Source organism: Condylura cristata, unplaced genomic scaffold, assembly GCF_000260355.1.
Source record: "Condylura cristata isolate star-nosed mole 26May11 unplaced genomic scaffold, ConCri1.0 scaffold00039, whole genome shotgun sequence".
NCBI classification, from domain to species: Eukaryota; Metazoa; Chordata; class Mammalia; order Eulipotyphla; family Talpidae; genus Condylura; species Condylura cristata.
Genome location: NW_004567140.1, coordinates 6,721,995 through 6,744,533, shown reverse-complemented (window position 1 = coordinate 6,744,533; position 22,539 = coordinate 6,721,995). Strand labels below are relative to the sequence as shown.

The following is a 22,539-nucleotide window of genomic DNA, read 5'->3' as shown; positions in this document are numbered from 1 at the left end:
CGCTGGGCTCTCTCTGGACGGCATGGCTCTCTCTGGACCGCTGGGATCTCTCTGGACCACTGGGCTCTCTCTGGACCGCTGGGCTCTCTCTGGACTGCTGGGCTCTCTCTGGACGGCATGGCTCTCTCTGGACCACGGGGTGCTCTCTGGACTGAGTGGCAGGTGGTTTGGCTCTTAATGAGTTATCAGTGTGTTACTGGAGTTCCAAGTCTGAGGAGCTGCTAGGATGCTCTAGCTAACGTGTATCTCTCTCTCTTTTCCTGGTTCCTTTTCTTTTCCCCTTGGTAAATAAACCCATTATTGACCCTTTTGTGTGTACCTATAGTACAACTGGACTATAAGCATGCGGGTGAGGACCCACAGACAGTTCACACTGGGTTGCCCTGTAACATGAGGACTGGAGTTATTCTTTCTGAGAGTTTGTGAGGCATGAAGGGCAGAACCGAGGGGCCTCTGAGGGAATCCTCCACCACTTTGGGATGGTCATCGCACAGTGCAAAGCAATAGAGGTGCTTCTCTATTACAGCTTTTAGTGAAGTTGTTACTGGACTAATATCATAACATAGCATCAAATATCATAGCAAAGCATCATAACATATTATTAACAAGCCAACACCTCTGTGTAGGCTTCCAGGCCCACGCAAAGGGTCCCTGACACCCTGGGGCTGCGTGGTTGATGAGAAATGGCACTCGCTCCCGGTGCTGCAGAGGTCACTGCTGGCTTCCAGCGGAGTGTGGTCACCAGTTCCTGTCAGGAACCAGGTTCTACAAAGAGACTGTGTGTTGGCTCCTCAAAACAGCTGCAGCGCACCCCAGCCAGCACTGAGTCCATGGGCTCCCAGGTAGGCAGGCTCACACTCACAGCTTCACCCAATCTGCATGTACCCCAATCTGGGTGAGCACCAAGGGACAGCTCCCCAGTGTGCATGACAGCTGCCAGCGAGACTCGGGAAAACCCGGGGCTCTTCCGAGGAGAGAGGGGTTCAGGATGAAGAGAAGGACATGCCACATGGGCAGAGGCTTCTGCCCAGAAGCCGCAGAGGGCCTAGGAGGCCAGGAAGGGGTTACCACATGGGAGACACCGGTCACTGGGGAGGATTTGATAGTTTACAGGATGCCTGTTGCAGAAGGAACCTGCGACCACTACTTGGCTGTGAGAAGTTTAAACACAAGATCTTCAGGATGCAGATCTTCTAGTTGAAGATCTGCAGGTTGCTAGCTCTCTCGGCAGGTGGCAAAGGACCTGACCTCTCAGGGGGCTCCTGTCCTACTGGGAAAATACTGAGGCCATCACCATGATGCCTGAGAATGGGCTGGGGTGAGGTGCTCGGCCCTCCTGCACCCAGGCTGTGCTCACACTGTCCTTTCCTCCAATGCCCTAAAAACAAAGATGGGAAGCCCAGAGGCACACATCTTGCCCTGGCTGAAGGAGGGGACTCCCCCGAAGGCCCCCTCAGCCTGGCCCCCGCACACCACCTCCACCCCATGCTCCTCTGTTCCCTGACTATACCTGGATGGGCTTCTATGCCTGCTTCATGCCCCCTCCAGGAGAGTGCATGTTGGAGCCCCACAAAGTCTGCATCTTAAGAAACTGATGGACCCCTCCCTGGTGGCACAGCGGGTTAAAGCACAGCACTGCAAGCGAGTTTGATCCCCGCCCTGGAGGTGACCCACAGGGCGCGGCAGACCTCTCCTGACCCGCCCGCTGCTCCCCTCAGCAGTGAACTTTGTCAGTCTGCCTGTTCTGCTCCCCACTCTGTCTCTGGTGGATCCTCTCACCCCCCACCCCCCCCACACACACACCTCTGACCTCTATCCCAGTTCTGTATGCAAAAATAAATAAATCTTTAAAAAGAAAGAAAGAAAGAAACTGATGTCCGGGGGGTCACAGAACACCCAAGATTTGATGAGGACACAGAAAATCCCCACTCACTAGGGTCTGCACAGTTGCTTCTTTCCTGAAAGAAATCTGAAAAGGGACAGCATCCACTGAAAAGAATGTTCCAGAACCATGATTATTTACATCTCATTTGACTAAAGGGAGTATGGTGGCGTGGGGAAGGAGAGCTCTGCAGAACCCTTTCTATTTACAAGAAAAAATCTCTGGCCAAGGAGGGGCTGGGGCTCAGGGAAATTGGGGGGCCCCCTGAGGAAGCAGAAGACGAAGAGTTTGTGTTTGGTTTGAATTGATAATGATGTCAGTTTCAGTTATGGGCTCATTACAACAAACCTGGGACGTATTAACAGCTCTTTAATTGAATTTGGAAATAGGGAGAGTTTCGAACCTTCTTATAAATAGTAGTAGCGACTGCCTTCAGCACCAGACAGAGAGCTGGAACACAGCACCCCCAAAGACTGTTCCCCGTTGCCCTCCATCAGGCTCCCAGACGTGCTGAGAGGACATCTTTATTGTTCCTGAGTTCAGGGGCCCTCCCGGGGGTAGGGGTGGCATATGAGACCAGGAGTTCCCAGAGTAAAGCATACTCGGTGGGCTGCAACCTTTTATTTCTTACCCCAAATCAGCTGATGCCAGCCTGAGCAGGCACCTCCTGCAAGCCCCTCAGGGCCACCACCGGAGCCCTCGGCCACCCCCAGGGAAGCCTGGGCTCTCCAGCCCGGGCTCTGACACAGCAAGCCGAGAAGGCCTTCAGAGTGGCAAGGGGGTGAATGACCCCCACGCTCAGGCTTGCCCCTCACCACTCCTATCCCACCAGCTTCTCCACCACACACTTTGATGCCAACCCCTGTGCAACCCCTTCCAAAAATCCTCGTTAGTTATCCAGATGGTGCCTCCTGCCTCCCCCCAGGGTGACCACATACAAATTCATGTGTGTATGCTGATGGGCATCATGCGTACATACGCCCAGCAAGCACACCCACGACATGCCAGCAGAGAGGAAGCTGCTCTCTCCCGCAGACAAACGCACAACACACCGTTCAATTTGAATTTTAGATAAACAACGGGTCCTTTGTAAAACAATTTGTTCCAATCCTATATTATTTATTTGAAACTCAAATTTACCTTTATTAAGTAATCTGTATTTTACCTGGAACCCTTGGGTGGAGAACCGCTTTATTCTTTTGCAAGATCTGATCGTAAAATTCACATACTTGTCTCTCCTGGGAGCCTGTGTCTCCTCATCCAGCCATCAGGCTAGGCCCTAGGGCATTCTTTTTAATGGATGAGTAACCGTCTAAATTGAGGGTGTTTCTGAATTACAGTCACCTCTAGCCTGGGTTAACTGTCACCTCAATGTTACTTAAGTAAATCCCACCCTCAATTAAAGGAAGAGAGACCACAGGTCGGTGAGATCCTGCCTTCTTAACTGGGCTGTCACAGACAAGTCAGGCCAGAGATCCAGCAGGAGGCCACGGCTGCCTGAGAGACCGGGTGGCACAGCAGGTCCTGGGTGGGGAGAGGGAGCGTCAAAAAGAGCTGTGATTTCCAACGAGAAACATCAGCAGAGACACCGCAAAGCCACAGACTCAAACCTCGAGAAGTGCTTAAATCTAGAAGCCCAAGCAGGCTGCTCTGCCCAGCTACAAAATCATTCTCCGCAGCCCTTCTCCCTCCTCCTGCAGTCACTTCCTTGACTTCATCCCTGTTGCTGAAAACACCAAAATAAAAAATACATAGCATCTCGGCTGACATTACAGCAACAGAATCAGCCTCATTTTACCAACCATTTAACTCCCTCTAAGGACCCAGCTCAGAGCCACGGGCCTGTTGATGGGAGCTGTACAAAGGTCAGTGATTTGGAGACTCTTTCCGACAATTTGCCAGGATTTTGGCATTTGTAAGCATCCATAGGACAGCTCTCTAGCAAGCTGACCTTGACAGCGAATGGGATAAATAAACCTTCAATTTACCCCCTCCAGCTCTCCGCGAGCCGGGCCAGTCCCCATGGAGCCTTCACCTGTCCACATCGTTCAACTGCCTGCAACTTCCAACTGACGAACATCCAGAGCTCCGCGGCCCAGTGACAAACACCATCTAACAGATAAGGCTTCTGAAAAGTCAAAGCCAATACTGCTTCCATTGAAAATTTAATGCCGCCTCCATCTTCGCCCATCATTCTTCTGACTGTTGCACGTGTCCCAAGAGGCCGTTGAAGCTAAAGCACTGCTCCATAACAGGTAATGACGTGGCATTTAATGATACTGTCCAAAGTGATCCCGGTCTTTGGGAAGTAATGTGCACTCATGTACCAGATAAGCGCCGCAAACACGCTGAGCCGCCGTATCTTTCACGGCCCTGTCACCAGATACAATGTGACACGTCCCTGGCCATCTTACCTGCCTCTCCTCCAGCCCCGCCATCAGCCGAGAGGGGCCTCTCAGAGCCGAAGTGCAGGGCATTCGGCAAAGCAGAGAAAAGTAGCATGGAAACATGTCCATAATTAAGTATTCACAGCCTCTTGAATACTTGAGCGCTCTTGGATTTGCCACTAAAATCTGTGAATTATACCTCATTGAAAAATGTCCTTAATCGACTCTGACATGTTTTATTGGAGGCAGAAAAAATGTTTCAGTATGATAGATAAGGTTAAAAATGTTACTACTCTGATCATTTACTCTAGTGCCTCACAAAAAAAAAAAAACTCCAAAGCCCAAAACCATTACATCATTCATCGGATGCAATGGAGGGAAAAAGCCTTATCTGACAGCCCATTTTAGCTGATGGGACAAAGTGCACATTTTCAATTTTCTGACAAAGTTATGTTGTTTATGTAGATAAGGACAAACAACAACTGTAACATTTCTGCAGTGAGCAGTACACCGCAGGGCCCACCTAGCCGCGCCTGTAGGCTTCAGACCAGAGAGGCGATCGGGGCTTTGCAAAAGCCCCGAGTGCCACCCCGAGGTGGAGGACATCACTCTACCGGCGCAAAAAGTCACTCTGTCTTCAGTCTTTGCACCAAGAAGTTGCAAGGGGAAACAGCGAGGTTTTAACAGCTGGCTTTTTCATGAGAACCTGGCACCCCGCTATTTTCTCTGTATTGACTGATAACCCCAGAGGCAAAAGTGCAAATTGTCAGCGCTCCACATACTTGGGAGGGGTCTCATGGAACTGAACGCAAGCCCCCTGGGCCACAACCTCCAAGTCCTGTTACCCTTCCTCCAAGCTTTCACCCGCCAGGCGGCACCTCCTCCCAGGCCACATCGCACGGTTCTCCGCCACTCCCAGCAGTTTAGAGCCCATAAATGTCTGCGGGCGTACCAAGGGTACCAAACTACATACTCTGAAGGGATGCTGCCATCTGCCGCATAAAGACAACGCAGATTCTTCGTGTGCATGATCTTTAGTAGAATGAGAAGGAAGGAGCGAAGGGGTATGGATTTCCAGAAAAACACCCAAAATCACCTGTCCCCCCTCATGCATAAATGCCCAGCCAAACAGGGTTTGTTGGGCCACTAAGGCCCAAAAACTGACCACACGTCTCAGGCACCTTCTAGCGGGGACCCATTGGGAAGAGCAGAGAGGCCTGGCAAGTCGGGGTGACGGAGCAAACACAAAGGACAATCAAGATGCAGTTGCCATTGTCAGCCCCACGTGTCTTGCGCCACGTCTCTTTCATGTGTCTCTAAGTCACCTTCATGCCGCGCGACTCCAAGTGCCCCAAGTCCAAAACTGAGAATGTCTTGAGCTTCCCCTCACCACTCAGCCTCACCCTTCACTAGGTGGGACAAGGAACTTGGAGCCGCCCCCTTTCATGGAGGTTCCTCCGTTAAAGAGCTGACCCAGACAGTTGGGGTAAAACTCAGACAGAAGACTAAGCGGTTCCATGATCTTGGGCAAGTGACCGGCCCCTCCCCCCCCCCCACTACCACCACCACCACCACCATGCAATGGTGCCCTCCCTGTCCAGGGGAGAGGGTGACAGTGGCCGAGTGAAAGTCAGACAAGCAGCATTCCCGATGCCACAGTGACCAGGGCTGTAATGGTTAATGATGAGCGAATTTTCACCCCACCTCTGGCCAGGAGGACAGACTCAACCTTGCAGACCTGCCCCCAAAACTGGTCGCTACTGTCCCATTGGGATTTTTCAAAGTCTCTCTTAAACCAGCCATAGACTGGGATTGTTTTCCAAATAGACTCCTGCCCTGAGGGACTGAAGTTCATTATCAAGCTGGCAGATACTCACCTGTTCAATCCACCTCTGGGAAAAAGAATCTCTCTGCAGGTTACCTGATCAAGATCACCAGGGTCAGATACAGCAATGCCACAGGAAAATGCTACAGATCAAACAATATGATTTAGTAAGCAGCAGCCAGAGGGAACTACACAGAACACAGAAACTAAAATGTTGCTTCCCAAAGCCATGGTGAGGGTAGGGAGTGGAGGGGGGAAGGGTAGACCAGGACCACTGTCCCTCAAGGAACCTCAGGGGCCAGAGCCACGTGGCTGGACGGGCCTTGCACACAAGCTTGGGTTGACTTGTATGGCAGCTGTGGCATGTTAATGTCGGCTGGGCTGTCATCACAGAGACTGGGACATACAGGGACACCAGCATTCTCAGCCCTGATGTCAGCGGCCACCCTGGAGCTGGACATGCAGACCAGGCGTGCCCAACATTTATCCACCAGTAACATTAGAAAATTGGGAAATTCCTCAGTCCCCCCCCCCCCCCGGTGGTGCAATGGGTTCAAGTGCAGCACTGCAAGCTGGCCACAGCTGCTTCCACGCAAGTTCGATTCCCGGCCCCGGAGGTGACCCACAGGGCACAACAGACCTCTCCTGTCTCCCCACTGCTCCCCTCAGCAGCATATTCCATCAATCTGCCTGTTCTGCTCCCCACTCTGTCTCTGGTGGATCCTCTCATCTCCGCTGCACCCCAGTTCTGTATGCATAAATAAATCTTTTAAAAAATATTTGGGAAATTCCAAAAGACCACATACCATCTTTGGGGACAATCACAGGACTTTTCCAGGCTGACCTCTCTTGCAAACACCCGGCCAGTCCTTGTTTAGATGGTCGCAGTCAGGAGACACTACAGCAGATCGGGAAGCTGAGGAGCCACGGCGACTACATTGAATCAGGAGTCTTGGATCCTGGAACAGAAATGGGGCATTCGTGGGAAAACTCAAGGAATCTGGAGTTTAGCAGCAGTAACAGGTCAACACTGATATCTTCGTTTGGACAGAAATACCGTAGGAGCTAAGCCATTCGAGGCAACCGGCGAGGGTGCAACGGGAAATTCGTTGTAACTGTTCTGTGAATCTAAAATTATCTTTCAAAAGTGAGGAGATCGGAACCAGCAGACTGTCCATCTTACATGTGTATTACACTACTTGCTTTTGGTGCGTACCAATGTGTCCCTGGAATGGGTTCCCCACCCTCATCACCCCCGGGCACCCCCTCTGCCCATTGGCTGTGCTGCCACCAGAGACACGCTGACCCTCTTCCTCAGTCGCTCATGCTGACCTGCTGCAGAACCCCAGCTGAGTAGGGGCCCCCTGCCCAACTTTCCCCAGACTCAGAGCTGCTGGAGAGGTGGGAGAGTGTGTGCAGGCAGCTGGCGAAGACACAGGGATGTTTTGAATTCCAATGGGTTAATGAGTCTTAAATTCCTTGCCGGAGATCTTTGCAAAACCCACTTTTCGTTCAATGAGCTTGGCGTGAAGCCCTTGCAATTCTGGGGCCACACATTGAAAACCGCTGCTGCACACCATGCATATCACAGACCCACATTTTGACAGTTTGCTCTTACTACTTAATGGGATGGTCCTCCAAAGGCAGAAACAGTCAACAAACACTGAGGTCTCTGGGGAGGGGCAGGGTGGTGAGCAGCACAATTGCCATAACACGTGGCTGGTGCTGTGGCTGCGGTCAGAGAAACGGGTCCCCCGGTCAGAGAACCAGGTCCCCCAGGCCCCAACTTGCTTCCATGAGATCCTCCCACTAGGGTGGCTTCACCGCCACTGGACTTGATTCCCTCACCTGCACAGAAGCATCAACACGTGCATGGTCCTTACCTTGCTGCTCACTCTGGTCCTTCTAGAGTCCAGAGTCTTAGCTCAGTGCTTAGCAGAGTAGAAGGCATTTAACACTCCATCTCTAAAGTTTGGTTCCTGCCTTCCCCCCCATCTTTGCTCCCTGGCCCCCAGACTCCACCCAGTTGAAGGCTGCACATCCCGCAGTGGCCCTCACCTGCCATGCACCTGAGCTGTCAGCCGCTAGCATCTGTGTGTGGGAGGGACACAGCCATGTGCTGCAGTGACTGTGAATGTGCAAGACAAGCCCCCTGCCCTCCAGGAGGTGACACCCTGCTAAGTTAGCACCCCCAGACGACAGAACAGGCCACCGGGAGCAAACATCACTGAGGGTGACACTCCGGGGTCCAGTCGGGAACACAAACCAACCCAGTCATTTCAGCAGACATCATGTTGCTTAAAGACACAGATTCCAAGTACCTGTAGATGAGGTTGTAGGGGCTGAGGTGTGGTCTCCATGTCACACACAGAGCCTCCCCGGCTTCCCACTTCTAGTGCTGTGATCATTCTGGGCTTTCTGCAGAGCCTGGGCAGACACAGGCTGCAGGCCACCTGGAGTCTACCTACCCGCAAGAGGCTGCAGCAAGCCCTCTTGGGCCTTTTCCCAGAAGAAAGGCCGCCAGTGGCCTGGGCTTCACAGTAATGCCTGCTGACTAGCTGGCCAGGGGGCCCTGTCCCCAAGGCCACTTCCAGAGCCTTCTCCAGCCTTCTCACCCCCGCCAGATGCGACCTCCATGCTTGGGATGCCTGTGGCTTGGGTTTTTGCTCCTCACAAACATGAGAGAGCTCTTCTGTTCAGGTACCCGCAGGCCCTACAACTTCAGCAACAGGTACTCGGAATCTGTGACTTTAAGCAACACGATGTCTATTGAAATGACTGTGTGTGTGTGTGTTTTACCAAGATAAAATCCATATTCATCTATGACTAAATGATTCAAAGCCCTGCTGTCTGGTGTGAGTGTCTTCCACTCCTCTCTGAGGACGTGGGCCAAGCCTTATCCATGCATGTCCACCCAGAGCCCTCAGCCAGGGCTGAGCACAGGGCTCACCTCTGAAGACTTTTGCTGAATGGGGAGTCTCACTGGCCTGGCCACAGCGCTCTCACGTGCCATGAGCCTGGGCTGTCGGCCGCTGGCATCTGTGTGGGAGTTGGGAGGGACACAGCCATGCGCTACAGTGACTGTGAATGTGCAAGACAGGCCCCCCTGCCCTCCAGGAGGTGACACCCCACTAAGTTAGCATCCCTAGATGACAGAACATGCGACCGGGAGCAAACATCACCGAAGGTGACATCTGGGGTTCAGTCGGGAAGGGCCTGGAGTTCCAGTAGGAGTTGGTGATGGGAAAGATTTCATGGGACACAGACCGACATGGAGAAGGGATGAAAGGGTAGATGAGAGGCCCAGGCGGGAAAGGTGTGAGTGCCGGGAAGGGCAGCGCTGTGCTCAGACCACTGCGAAAGGCCTGGCTGGCATGGGAGGCCCTATGAGAGGCTGGGAAGCTCCCTGCCACCCCAGGGTGCCTGAGTACAATAGCAGGCAGGCAGCCCTGGAGGCAAAGGCTCTCCTGAGGCAACCATTAATGACCAGGCAGCTCTGGACCCCAAGCCGGTGTGGGTCATGTCCTGTTCCATGTGCATGGCAAGTTTGTGTATTAAAATTGCAAGTTTCCATATATTTCTGATGTGGTCCATAGACACAATGGAATATTACTCAGCAATCAAAAAGATAAATGCATGCCTTTTGCAGCAACATGCATGGAGTTGGAAGGGATCCTGCTTAGTGAAATAAGCCAGAAAGATAAAGAAAAATACCGCATGGTTTCACTCATAGCAGGAGCATAAAGGACCAGGGGGTAAAAAATAATAATAATGATGAACAACTATATGCCAGGGGTGGAGTGGGGAATAAGATAATAAATGGGGAGTAGGGAAGTGCATTGGGACTATGGTGATGGCACGTGGGTGAGTTGGTGATGGGAAGCCCACAAGGATTACAACTGAGATGGGAAAAGGCACAAAATGATGCAAAAATAAAGTATTAAAATTTAAAAAGTGTCCATATTTTTCAAGACGATCATCTCAAACATGCTGTGAATTTAACCTCATTTTAAGATTCCCTCATTTAAAAATTATTAACATTATTATTATGAATGTGGGGCCTCTGAGCCCGACCTCGTAGCTGGCCTGGTAGCCAGAGCACGATGCCTGGGTTTCTGACTTAGCCCTAGCCGTCCCGGGGTGCCAGGCACCTGTGTGCCTCATTCTCATCTTCTGTAAAATGGAGACCGAAGCACAGTGCCCAGCTGGCGGAGTTGCTGTGAGGGTGAAATGAACCAGTCGAGGCAAGAGCCACTCACATCCCCTGGCATATAGTGAGCGCCCCGAAAGTTAGTGGGAGACGGGCCTGGGAAATGATGCCGGAAGTAGGCAGGGCCAGAAGTGTAGGTAACAGAGAACCCAGGGAGTGTCTGGGCAAGAGGAGCATTGGGGGCTGATGTGGGGGGATCCATCCTGGGGTTAGGTGGCGAGGTTCTGAGGGCCCCTCTGCAGGGCGATGCCTGGCCCAGATTCACAGAGGCCCCTCACCCCCCACCCCAATGGGAAGCTGATGAGATAGGGGCCCACTGCATCAGCACCCCACAATCAGCCCATTCTCGACCAGCTCCTGTAGGCCTCCCAGTTCCCCCCAGGGGTCTTCTCCATTCTTCCAACCACATAAACCTGCCTTTTACAGAGTCTGTGTTTTGTTTAGTTTCAGAAATAGGGTAATAAAACGAGTGTATCTTTCTGGCTACTAATTTTCTGACTTTGTTTATCTAGATGAAAGATATTTTATTTCCCAGCCAGCTGTGATAGGAATGTGAGGAGTGATCAAAAATCCAGCTCTTTGTGTGGCTGAAACCCTCACAATGAGGTTGAAAGGAACATCTTTTCTCCTCGCTGGAAAAAGAGGGAAACTACAACAAAGAAGAATGATTCTATTTTGTTTGTGGCTACATCACTCAGGTAACTGCCTTCCAGTGCCCCCAAGCCCGACTGTACTGTGTAGAGAGCCCCTGGCCCGGGAGGCGAGGATGGGAGTCGACCCAGAGTAAACAGGGCTCCCCTCGGTCAGGGTCAGAAGTAGTCCCGACTTCCTGTTGCCCTAAAACTGAAATTCCTTCGAGTTTACAGATCATTCAAGCTCTGTGCCATCACCACTAACTCGCATCCTCCTGGGCAGAGAAGAAAACAGTAAGTACTTCTTCATCCTTAAGCTCCTGCTCTCACGCCCCTGGTCAAGGAGGTGCTTCAGATTTATCTCCCTTAATGGGAACCGAGCACAGTGAAGCGGGCTGGGGTCTGATGCCCAGTATGAGAAACTCAACGGGCGTCCAGAGGAAACTCGTAGGGCCGCTAATTCCCACCCTAAATGCTATGGTGATATTTAAGTTTTGTTTTTTTTTTTTTAATGAAGTAGACTTGGTTTACATCCTTGTTACTATTTTCTCCCATCAGTGACGGTCACCATAGCTCTCCCACCACCAAAGAGCACCCATAATCCTCCACCATAGTCCACTATGCTCTCTCCCTCTCTGCATCTTCCCCCTTTCACCCCATGCTCTCCCCTTTTGGATGCCTGAGATCTGAGCTCAGTTTTCAAGGATTGGTTTTAAAGTTGTCTGACCCTTTGGTTTCTCTATATTCCATCTAGAAGTGTGTAGACTGAGTAAAGCAGGTTATACACACCAGTGTGGGTGGGCCACATCCTATCAGTTGAAGGCCTGGCTAGAGCACAAGGCCACCTCCTGCCTGGCAGCCTTCAGAATGCCCATCAGCTCTCCAGGGATCTACCGCAGCCTGCTGGTCTCCAGAACAGAAGCTCTGCAGAGTTGAGACTTGCCAGCCTACTTCTCACAATACTCACACAGACACACATCTACCTCTATTGACACTGCTCTCTCTGGAGACCGTGACTAATCCAATTATTTCCCTGAAAGATCACAGCCAGAACATTATACCAGGCAGCACGGAAGAGAAGAAGGGAGGCTCATTAAGCATTTTAAGAGTCCATCTTCTCAGCAGCATCTCTAAAAACAGAGAACTCAAGCACATGAGGTTGGGGGTGCAGATTGGGGCAGGGGAGACATGGGATGAAGTCACAGGGTGAAAGTCATGTCCTCTTGGATCTAAGGTTCAAACATCAACTGACACATTAAAACATCCCTAGAAATTAACGCATAGAATGTGAACTTTTAAAAGTCTTTAGATGACATTTTATAAAGTAAACCAAAGATAATAAAGAAACTTTAATCAGCAGGTGCTGGACTCTGCCTCCAAGACCTCTTTTTCCCTCCAAGACTTGGGTGGACTGAACCACCAGGGGAGGAACCCAAGGTGATGGGTGTGGAGGCCGAACTCAGATTGATGTGCGAAGAACCAAAAAGTCAGGACTTGACTTTAACCCTCATTCTTGAAGGTTCTTTCTGCCTGCACCCATCCCTGGGCTCAATAACCACAGTTCCCCACTGCCCACACACAGGATAGAGGTACCCACCAGCCCCATGTCTGTTGTGTCATGGCCACACCCCCCAGTCTGCCATCTTTGAGTCTTAGCCTTAAGCCCCTCTGGTGACGCCCTGGAAACTCCCAGACTGTTCAGCCTGGAAGACAAGGCATTGCTGCACAGGGATTCACTCCAGCCCCGACAGCAGTTACCCTGCCCCATGGGGCCTATGCAAACCTCTGCTCTTGTTGGCATCTGTTAGGAATCCCATCACAGGGCACCTTCCACCAAGCTCCTAGGCAGCTAGAGCCCCACAGGTGGTAGGCTGCACACAGGCACCCCCATGACATTTTAGGACACTTACAGGAAACCCCCGGGGCTTGTCAGAGTACCCACTACTCCCAGTTATTTGTTCCGTGTACAACACTAAACTCCATGATGGGCCTGACCACCTCCCAGGATATGGTGATGAACACGTCAGTCAGTAAATAGCCATTCACCAGCTACTCCATATGTCAGTCTCTGTTGAAGGAGTCTGCACACTGCTCAGTGTGTGTTGGGGGATGGAGGGCACCTTTGTTCAGGTCTCACTGGCTGCAGTCAAGCTGTCAGTCAGGACAGTGATGCCACCTGAGGGCCACGGTCCGGTCTCCCCAGGCTCACTGGGTTGTCAGAACCTAGTTCCTTGTGGTTGTAGGACTGAGTCTCTCAGCTCCCCGCACCCCCCACTCTGTGGCCCTTTCGACAACACATGACACAGATCTTCAAGCCCAGAGAGTGAGCATCTCTGCTGTCCCAAGTCTCTGACTTATGCACCAGCTTTTAAGGGTTCGCCTGATTAGGGCAGGCCCACCCACGACAATTCTTCTTTGGATTAATTCAAAATCAACTGATGTGCGCCTTCAAAATTCCTCCTCCTTGGCCATGTTCACATGCCTCAGCCCTACTCCAGTGGCAGTGGCTGTACAGGTGTGCACACCTGGGAGCAGAAATTTCGGGAGGGACCTGCCACACTGCACTAATGAACCCTCCCCTCTACCAAGAGACTGTGCGTGTGATCGGAAGGGTGGTGAGCATAACACAGGCATCAACAGAGAGCACCTCACTCCTCTCCTGGCTGACCTCAGGGCCTGGGTGAGCGCCTGCCGCCCAGAAGTGCAGCCTGGCCTCCTCTTGTACACACACGCTCCTCACACATTCTGTGACAACTGGCAGCAGCTTATTCATCATTTCAGACTGCAACTTTCTGTTTTCTCAGACACCCACTTTAATACCCTGACATTTCTGTTGAGCCCATAACATTCTGTCAATTGTTTACATCTCTCTCTTTCGCACCGATCGCCTTTTCTGCTGCGTTCTTGGCTCTCCCCAATCCTGGTGTGTGATGCTTACCAAGAGGTTCAGAGTCACCCCCTCACTGTCCACACCATCTGATTCCCAATGAAGTGTGCTACATCCCCATGTCAATCATCTTGCAAGGCGCTCACAGCTTATGCGGCAATCACAGGGTAGAAGCTGCCTGCAAAAAAGCAGCCCGTGTTGGTTTTTGTTCATCCACTCACGCCTAGCAGAAATTCTTCTCTGCCTGTTCCCAGTTCATAACTAAATGGCTGTTTCCAGAAGCTGCAAGGGGACAGAATTTCCCCCACACTCTTCACCCATCTTTCCATCTGTCCCATGTCTGGCTCAGCAGTAGGACGTGCGACCACCACCCCCCACCACCACCCCCAGCAAGCACACTGTCTTCCTTCCAGCCTGGACAGTCACCACACCAGGCGAGAGTTCGAGCCCCCTTCCTCCCTTTCCTTCGCAGTCCTTTGTCCTACCAGGGCAGCAGAAGGTCTTCTGAAATCATCCTGCATCACTCCCCTGCGGATGACTTAGGGGGCTTCTCACTGCACTAAGAATGCAACCCACGGCCCTCCCTGGTGGCGCAGCGGGTTAAAGCACAGCACTGAGAATCTAAAGCTGCTTCCGCATGAGTTCGATTCCCACCTGCCCCGGAGGTGACCACATGGCGCAGCAGACCTCTCCTGACACGCCCGCTGCTCCCCTCAGCAGTGTACTTCGTCGATCTGCCCGTTCTGCTCCCCACTCTGTCTCTGGTGAAGCCTCTCGCCGCCCCTGAGCCTCTGGCCTGTACCCCAGTTCTGTATGTACAAATAAATAAATCTTTAAAAAAAAAAAAAAGAATGCAACCCACACTTTCCTCTCTAGAGTCTCCCTGCTGGTGCACGGGGTTGAGTCTCGAGACACTATCAACCTATCACCAGCCACTGCGGCACAAGTTCGATCCCCAGCTAGGGAGCTGGCCCACAGGGTGCAGCAGACCCCTCCTTTCTCTCCTACTGTTCCCCTCAGCAGTGGATTTCAGTAGAGCCTGTTCTGCTCCCCACTGTATCTCTGATGAAACCTCTTATCCTCCACACCTGTCACCTAACCCCCGTTATTGTATCATAAATTAAAAAAAAAAAAAACTTTTAAAAAAAACTTTACTCTCTGAGCTACAGGGTCTGGCAAGAACTGTGACCTGCTTCTCTCCTGTGCTGTCTCAGGCTGTCTTTAAACCAGATGGGTACCTGGCTTCTTTGGGGGTCCCTTGCCAGCAAATGGATGTGAGCATGGGCTGGCCCTGCCACCCATTTGGGAAACAGGTAGATTCTACATCAGTGGTCTTGGGGGAAATAGACAAGTGTTTAGAAGTGAAAAATATTTACTTCCTGCCTCACTCCCAGCTACCCTGCAAATTCTGACACAGAAACATCAATTTCCTTTTTTTAAAGATTGATTGAATTATGCATACAGAACTAAGGTACAGGACAGAGGTGCAGGGGTAGTGAGAGGCTTCACCAGAGACAGAGTGGGGAACAGAACAGGCCGACTGATGAAGCACACTGCTGAGGGGAGCAGCAGGGAGACAGGAGAGGTCTGCTGCGCCCTGTGGTCAGCTCCGGGGTGGGACTCGAACTCACACTGAAAGCAGCTGCAGCCAGCTTGCAGTGCGGTGCTTTAACCTACTGTGCCACCAGAGAGGGCCCCAAAACATCAATTTCCTGACCAGAAGTCCCCCACCACCCAACTATACCACTAAAAGAGGTCCCCTCGGCTTTTCTCCATTCCAGCACCCTGACTGCATCACATGAAAATTTCTGGTTACTGTATTAACTTGCCCACTTACCCTTTGTCCTGTCTCCAGGATGCCCATTCTGGCAGAATAGGGACTAGGTCACTGCTGCACCCCAGTCACCCTATTGCCAGCAATGCCGAGGACACAGCACATGCTCACACACACCTGCATTTCTAATTCATGGCCAAAGATACGCGCAAATTGCAAATGACTAAAATCTTGAATGGAAAGTTAAAGCATATTCTTCAAGAATAAAATTTCTGTTAACTGCAATGTAATCTTGGCATAAGATATTCTACGTATGACAGTAAAAACAAAATCTATAAAAAACAAAGAAGTCAAATTTAAAAATAGTGATGATGGCATTAGGGCCTCTGGTCAGGGTGGTGAATAGGGACCAATAACTTTTCTCCCCACAAAGCTTGTCCACATTGTCAGAAACAAACATTTTTGGGATTCTAGAAATTGACTCAAGGCAAACAAAAAAAAATCGTGTTTATTCATTAAAAACTCCTATAACTGGCCCTCCCTGGTGGCACAGTGGCTTAAAGCACAGCACTGAGAAGCATGAGTTCGATCCCTGCCTGCCCCGGAGGTGACCCCATGGCGCGGCAGACCTCTCCTGACCCGCCCGCTGCTCCCGTCAGCAGTGTACTTCATCGATCTGCCTGTTCTGCTCCCTGCTCTGTCTCTGGTGAATCCTCTCACCCTCCACATCTCTGGCCTGTACCCCAGTTCTGTACGCATAAATAAGTAAATATTTAAAAAAAAAAAAAACCTCCTTTAACTTTAAGTAAAAACAGTCAGTCTAGTTTCCTCCCCAAACTGCTTCCTGCACCTCCCCAACTTGGTTGGTACAGTAGTTGTGTAAGGGTGAAGCTGGCATGAGAAACAACGTCCCCACTGCCAAAGGGAGCTGACCTGTCTTTGCAGTGGAGGGCAAACCTACAGCTGGTGGTTCTGAGTCTTACAGACTCAGAAAATGATTAAAGGGGGTCAACGAGAGTTGTGCTAATGGATGTTAAGTCGCAGTCCCATTTGGGGGAAGTGGTAGGATAGCTAGAGATTTAAAGGAGAGATCCTGGAAATGCTAACTAAACTATCCACACACCCTGGGCTACCCAGAAAACCTCTAGTGTGTGGTTAGATTTAAGAGGGCAAGAAGAAACTTAAAGTAATCTTGAGGCAAAATTGGAAACAATTGAACAGAGGATGCACACACCACTCTAAGTGCAAATCAAACAGCAGAGTATAGTGCTCTTATGAACCCCAGGTGCTTACACATAAAATCTTCCCAATCACTGGCTAATTACTAATCTATACAAATACAGGAGCAACTCTTGGGAAGATGGACTTAATAATAAAAATAATGATTTCAAAATCTAGGCAGAAATAAGCAGTAGCCTCATCTGCTTAGAAGACAGACACTGAAGATTAAGCTTAAATAAGTGGTTAAAGGTTGGGGGCAGAAGGAGCTTCAGGTGAAAAATCCCAATCCAGAGTTGCTACAATTTTTGTTAATGTCCAGTTTTTAGTCAAGAAAAAATAAATTACAAGACACAAAAGTAATGGGAAAGTTTGCACTAGGCTCAAGGGAAAAGGAATCAATATAAACGGGATGCTGAATGAGGCCAGATGTGGAACTTGGATTTAGCAGAGAAAGACTTCAAAGAACCTATTATAACAAGTATGTTCAAAGAATTAAAGGTTATTATGTTTAAAGACTTAAAGGAAAAACCTCTATGTCATATCATAAACAAGAATTAACCAAGAGAGAGCCAGTAACCTCAAAATAAGAATTAAAACCACAAAACTTCTAGAAGAAAACAGAGGGATAAGTCTTCCTAATCTTGGATTTGACAAAAAAAAAAAATCAGATAAACTACCAAAGCCATAAACAACAACAAAAAATGTGATAATTGGACTTTGTCAAAATTTTTGCATCAAAAACTTTTGTGTATCAAAGGAAAGTAGCTTAGAAAAAATCTACAAAATGGGAAAAAATACTTTCAAATCTTTTATCTAATAAGATCCTAGCGTTATAAACATACAGAGAACTCTTATAACTTAACAACAAAAAGACAGACACCCAATTTAATTATGGGCAAAGTACTTGAATATACCTCTCTCCAAAGAAGATAGAAAAATAGCCAATAGGTATATGAAAAGAAGCTCAATAACATGAGCACTAGGAAAAGGCAAATCAAAACCACAAGGAAGAAATACATTCCACCACAGTGAAAATAACATAAATTGGAAAGGATACTGAGAAATCAGAACAGTGATATATTACTAGTAGAGCATGAAGTGGTACAGTCACAAATGAAAACTAAACTTAGAATGATCATAGTGCCATATGATGAGCATTTTCCACAAAATTAGAAATGAAATGAAAGAACTCCCTAACTAACAATCTATAAAAGTTAAAAGGATTATAAAGAGAGATTATGAAACAACTTTATGCCAACAAAGTTAAGCAACTAAAATAAAATACATAAATTCCTATGACAGACACAAATTACCCAAACTGACCCAAGATGAAAGTACTTGAATATGATGACCCAAGATGAAAAAGGAAATCTAAATAGCACGACCAGTAAATAAATTGAATAAGCAAAAAATTTCTACCAAATTGAAGCCTGGGTCCAGATGTCTGCATTAATGAATTCTCCCAAAACTAAAGAAACAATGCCAGTCTTACAGAAATTCTCAGAAACCTTTTCCAACTCATTCTACTACTATTAGTATTATCCTGATAATGATAATACTAATCAGAAAAAAAATTCACAGGGTAACTGTAGGCCAATATTGCTAATGAAAATTTTTTTAAAAATCCTTAACAAAATATTAGGTAATATTAATTCATAAGTAAATCAACATATCTATCCCAGAAACACAAGTTTAAATAAACATCCTTTTTAAATAGACTATCAAAACTCACCGCAATTTTCTCCTTTTGATAAAAAGCATGCACTTATGGTAATAACTGTCAGAAAATAAGGATGGTAGAGGGCATCTATGAAAAACCTATAGTTAATATCAAAACATTTGATGAAAAAATACATGATTTCTCACTAAGAATACGGCAACTATGTCTGCTGTTATTCTCACTATAAGCCATTGCAATAGAAGATCTAGCCAATGTAACACAGCAAGAAAAAGAAATTAAAAGCATATTCAATAAAAATAATAACTTAAAAAGTCATATATATTAGAAAGTAAGGAGTAAATGTCTCTTCCGAGAGAATATAAAAAGCAACTAGAATGAATACAATTGTTATAGAATAAAAGATCAATATATCAAAATCAATTGTTTTTCTCTATAGTGGCAACACAAAAGGAAATTAAGAAAACACTTTCATTCACAAAAGATTTCAAACAAATACTTGGGGGTAGAGAAATGCAGGATTTGTGCACTGAAACTACAAAATGTATATACTGAAAACTACAGATCATGACATGGAATGGCACAAATGAAGTTGGACATCATTATGCTAATGTGAAAGATGCCAGACACAAAAGAAAAAATGATGTATGGTTCAATTTATATCAACTTTATTGAAATTGCAAATGTATTCTGATACATGTAGCAAATCAGTTGTCAGAGACTAAGAACTAGCAACGGGAACTGATTGCAAATAGCTATTTATCAGGGAACTTTTAGAGAGTGAAGAAAATGTTCTGAAGCTAGATTGTGATAATTATTGCACAACTCTGTACATTACTTAGACTTATTAAATTATTTATTCATAATATCTAGATGCCACAGTATATGTATTAAATCTCAATGAATTTGTTAAACTTAAAAGAATTGTTGCGATACTGCCACTTTTAGTAATGATAGAGTAGATTCTTCGATTAGTCAGCCACATGAGAAATTTCATAACAAATTTTTTTAAAAATTTTTAATTAAAAAAACTTTAAAAAAATACAAAATGAACAAAATAGTGAAATGCTAGTAATAAGCCATAATCAATGGGGAACATATCTTGGAAGCCTAGCTTCAGAGGGTTTTGTTTTTGTTTTTTAAAGATTTATTTATTTACTAATACAGAACTGGGGTACAGGCGAGAGATGTGGAGGATGAGGATTCACAAGAGACAGAGTGGGGAGCAGAACAGGCAGATGGATGAAGTACACTGCTGAGGGGAGCAGCGGGCGGGTCAGGAGAGGTCTGCCGCGCCATGTGGTCACCTCCGGGGCAGGCGGGAATCGAACTCATGCGGAAGTGGCTTAAGCTTCTTAGTGCTGTGCTTTAACCCGCTCCACCACCAGGGAGGGCCCTTATTTTTGTTTTTTAACTTGGTATCACCATCAACCCCAGAGGAGGCTTTGAACTGCCTCACCAAACCACCAAGGATTGGTAGCTAGAACTCAGCAAGGTAGAGTGCCTCTCAACAAAGAATTACTGAACATTTTGCAGTTCAAATTGGTGAGAAAAGAGAAAAATCTAAACTGTAAGAAATGGAAGGTTAGTAAAAAGTAGATACAGAAAATCCAAAAATATTAAAAATACATAAAGTTAATAAACGAGTCTTCAGTATTGTTATAGTGAAGATGAATATATAAAAATAGTTGTTGGGGCCCTCCCTGGTGGCGCAGCGGGTTAAAGCACAGCACTGAGAATCTAAAGCCACTTCCGCATGAGTTCGATTCCCGCCTGCCCCGGAGGTGACCACATGGCGTGGCAGACCTCTCCTGGCCCGCCCCTGCTCCCCTCAGCAGTGTACTTCATCGATCTGCCTGTTCTGCTCCCCACTCTGTCTCTGGTGAAGCCTCTCGCCGCCCCTGAGCCTCTGGCCTGTACCCCAGTTCTGTATGCACAAATAAATAAATCTTTAAAAAAAAAAATAGTTGTTGGGTTTGGGGCCCTCCCTGGTGGTGCAACAGGTTAGGATATAGCACTGCACAGTATTGGCAGCCACCTCAGTGCAAGTTCAACCCCCTGCCCCAGCGGATTCCACATCGCGCAACAGACATCTCCTGACCCGTCCGCTGCTCTCCTTAGTACTCTGATGATCTGCCTGTTCTGCTCCCCACTCTGTCTCTGGTGAAGCCTCTCACCATCCCTGTACCTCTGGCTTATACCCCAGTTCTGCATGAATAAATAAATAAATCTTTTAAAAAAATAGTTAGTTGCTGGTTTATTTACCAGTCACAGACATGAAACACAATTAATAAACACCATTTGTAGCAAACATCAATGAACGTATGTATCGACTATCTTGATCAGAAACAAATTATAGGTCCTGCCACACTCAAGGAGTTCTTCAGGAATGTTAATAACAGGAGACAAGATCCTGGAGACATCTTAAAAGTCTGCCTCACATGCTAATCCCAATATGTATTGATACGAGCAAACAGTCAAAACAGTCCTGAAGAAGAAAGGGAAGAAGAACTCACTCTACCAGTCATCAAGATATTATTGTAAAGCTACAGTAAATAAAAGAATGCAGGGCTGATTCAAGAACAGATGAACTGATCAACAGAATAAGATAAAGATAAAACACAGGCATAGATTCACTTGCTTTATGAGTATAAAAAATGTTCTTCAGAGAGATAAGGAAATGGTAATGTAACAGCTAAATATTAATTAGGAAAAATTGACCCCTACCTCTCTCAATACATAAAAATCAATTCCCAGAAGATTGTAGAACTGGACGTAAAAGGAGACCAATAAAGCTGCAGAGGGAAAAAAACACAAAACAGAAGAAAGTATCTTTATGACCTTGAGGGCAGTTTTACTGCATTAAACTAAAGAACCTCTGTTCATCAAAAGACGCCATCAGCAGAGCGAAAAAACAACAGACCATCGGAAGATATCTGTAATACATAAAACCAACTATGGGTTTTTAACCACACAGCTATGAGAAATAGACAGGGACCCAGAAAGACAAAAGGCTGAAAGAAATGACCAGGCACTCACACAAGAAGATCTTAGGGGCCGATAAGCATATGAAAAGGTGTTCCACCACATTAGCCATGGAGGAAATGCTAGTTACAACCACAGTAAGAGGCCATTATGCATACACCTGCAATTCAAAAAAAAATTATTCAAAAAGTTTTTTTTTAAAGATTTATTTATTTGTGCATATAGAACTGGGGTACAGGCCAGAGGCTCCGGGGTGGCGAGAGGCTTCACCAGAGACAGAGCGGGGAGCAGAACAGGCAGATGGATGACGCACACTGCTGAGGGGAACAGCGGGCGGGTCAGGAGAGGTCTGCAGCGCCATGTGGTCACCTCCGGGACCGGCGGGATCGAACTCAAGCGAAAGTGGCTTTGGCTTCTTAGTGCAGTGCTTTAACCCGCTGCGCCACCAGGGAGGGCCTATTCAAAAAGTTTTTAGAAGCTAATATATAGGTTTTATATATATACAGTATATATATACAGCAGACCTCTCCTGACCCGCCTGCTGCTCCCCTCAGCAGTGTACTTCGTTGATCTGCCTGTTCTGCTCCCCGCTCTGTCCCTGGTGAATCCTCTCACCCTCCGCATCTCTGGCCTGCACCCCAGTTCTGTATGAATAAATAAATAATTTTTTTAAAAAAGCTAATATATAAAGATAATATACTATGCTACACAACATAAACCAGAAATAGAGAAATACTGGGTGTTATCACATCCATGCAGAATCTAGAGAAACCAAACCAAGTGTCAGACAACAGCCAGCTTTAAAGCCAGCCCTTGAAAGCTGACCGTAGGTCTGAGGCATCAGAGGCAAGCACCACAGGAAGAAATGGGGAGTGAGAGGGTGTACAGAAAGCTGTGGGAAAGTACTGTGGGAGTTTTGGTGGTGGAAGAGTTGTTATGAGAAACAACCGCTAGGAGAAATCCTCTATTGTCAAACTGTTAATGAGGATGTGTAACGATGTTATTTCACTAAAAAAGTTATTAATAATAAAAAATTAAAACTAAGAATATATTTTGGC

At 47.6% G+C, this 22,539-nt stretch overlaps 1 long non-coding RNA gene across 1 annotated transcript in view; it reads right to left on the bottom strand.

Annotated features, from left to right (window-relative positions):
* Nucleotides 1-7,046, bottom strand: part of LOC105854425 — a 38,426-nt gene extending 31,380 nt beyond the window's left edge. The window contains exons 1-2 of the long non-coding RNA XR_001146113.1: nt 6,901-7,046; nt 6,147-6,237 (exon numbers count right to left, since the gene is read on the bottom strand). This is a non-coding gene — a long non-coding RNA (uncharacterized LOC105854425). The remainder of the gene's footprint in view (nt 1-6,146; nt 6,238-6,900) is intronic.
* Nucleotides 7,047-22,539: the final 15,493 nt, after the last annotated feature.